The 1,789-nt window shown below is 55.6% G+C and overlaps 2 protein-coding genes across 2 annotated transcripts in view; one reads left to right on the forward strand and one right to left on the reverse strand.

Annotated features, from left to right (window-relative positions):
- The window catches only part of LOC113215554 (uncharacterized), a 10,218-nt gene extending 9,269 nt beyond the window's left edge, over window positions 1-949 (reverse strand). The window contains exon 1 of the mRNA XM_052277650.1: window positions 566-949. The gene's annotated coding sequence lies outside the window, so the exon portion shown is untranslated. The remainder of the gene's footprint in view (window positions 1-565) is intronic.
- Window positions 1-1,789, forward strand: part of LOC113207350 (uncharacterized) — a 10,480-nt gene that overhangs the window by 3,179 nt on the left and 5,512 nt on the right. The window lies entirely within an intron of this gene.

Below are 1,789 nucleotides of genomic sequence, written 5' to 3' on the forward strand. Positions count from 1 at the left end.
ATGTGTCAGCGGCTACGTCGGCAGAGCAGTAGAGGTCGGCATCGGGCGGTCCACCCACGTCCACCAGTCCCGGGAGCGTACGAAAAGCAGCTTGTACGAGTGGAGACGGGGCTATGCCCATCCCGAGCATCTCACTCGCACCTGCCACTGTCGGATTCTCCTGGGACTGGTGGACGGGCAGGGCAAGTCTCTCTAGGCAGGGGAGGGCCCGAGGCTGCTCCCGCATTGTCGCGGTGTACCGAACCACGGAAGGCAATGCACCGTTTGCCTACATACAGGGGTTTTGTCGCGCCTGCCAGGACCGGGGAGGGGGGGCTGGCCTACGCACGCTTACTGCGGCTCAACAATGGGCCCTCCGGCGGCCGCACCGGCCGCACACCGCACGCCACTCGCGACCACCCGGGACCGCCACCACGCCACCGGGGAATACTCTCAACGAAGTGGCCGAGGAGGGCGTCGGCGGCGAGACAGACGCTCACGACACGGACGGACAGGGGCGGCAGACCATGAGGTGGGCAGCACAGGCACAAAAGTCGAGCGGACTGACATGAGGAGAGGGACTCACCTAAAGGAAGGGTGTCCGCGTCGGGGTCAGCGGGTCACTCGGGAGGGTGAGGGGGGGTAGGAGGGTAGACCCGAGGGCAGGCCGCCAGGGTGGCCAGGAGCAGCACCAACAGGTCCCAGCACGCCGACGCGCAGCTCGGCAGAGGGTCGCCACGAGACACAGCGACGGTGATCTGGAAAATAAGGCTCTGAATATCGCGAGGAACATCCAACAATCCAACACCCTCATCTTCTATTACCCAGTCCTAGAGACTCAATTTGAAACGTCAGATAGGCTGAGGAAAGGAGATGCAGAGTAAAGGGGCCCACACAATGAACGATCGCTGAGCTGACGCGTAAGAACGTTTTCATCGAACGTTTTGCCTCAAACGTTCCCTTGTCCGAGCCTCTTAGGAGTGAATTCACTTGGGCGGTGCTCAGGGCGGGCCGCCGGCTCCACACAGCTGCTTGGCGGGTTGGCCTATCTGGCCTTACCAAGCGTGTCTCAGGCGTTAGCATGAGCATCGTCTCGGGGAACGTTCATCCTGAGGGCACCTGTAGTACAACCACTACAACTTACTGTAAGGTCTAGCGCTAGCGTAGCGTGAACGGCGCAGCTAGCACGCGCGGACAAACCAACTATATTTGACCGTGGCTGCACGACGACTGAGCTCTGTTGGCTCGCTGCGCGTCGCCCGCTGCTTTCAAACAATCCGCGAGATAGCTTTCAGCGAGGCTATAGCTCGCGTTAGGGGCCGAGTAATGAATGAGAATATCAGCAGCGTAGCTGGTATTACACTCACTAACCTTGTACGGTGAGCAGTCACTGTCGCCAGCGCCCTATAAAAGTTGTGACATGTCAATGCGCTCAGAACTTTTGAGACGGATAGGATCGCAAAACGTGTCCAAGTTTAACACGTTGGGTCACACGGTCACACGCGCGGACATGTGGTCGAGGGCATTGCGGTCATGCTTATTGTAATTGATCCGGGACTCAGTGATATATAAATGATTGGTATGGCAACTTTTACTGTCAACGAATGTCAACTAAAACATCACATGAGATACAAGTTTATATAAACATTTTTACTAAGACCACTAAGACTACTTAAAAGAGTATGCGTAATTGCTTTGAAAAGCCAATCCAAAAGAGCAGGACTTACAGAGGTTACTATAATTTATTAACAAGCACAAAAAAATTCTAGAAAATTAAGCCCACGAAAATTCAGTGCAGTGTTCTATCAAA

Source organism: Frankliniella occidentalis, unplaced genomic scaffold (assembly GCF_000697945.3).
Source record: "Frankliniella occidentalis isolate FOCC.00 unplaced genomic scaffold, Focc_3.1 Scaffold11, whole genome shotgun sequence".
Classification (NCBI taxonomy): domain Eukaryota; kingdom Metazoa; phylum Arthropoda; class Insecta; order Thysanoptera; family Thripidae; genus Frankliniella; species Frankliniella occidentalis.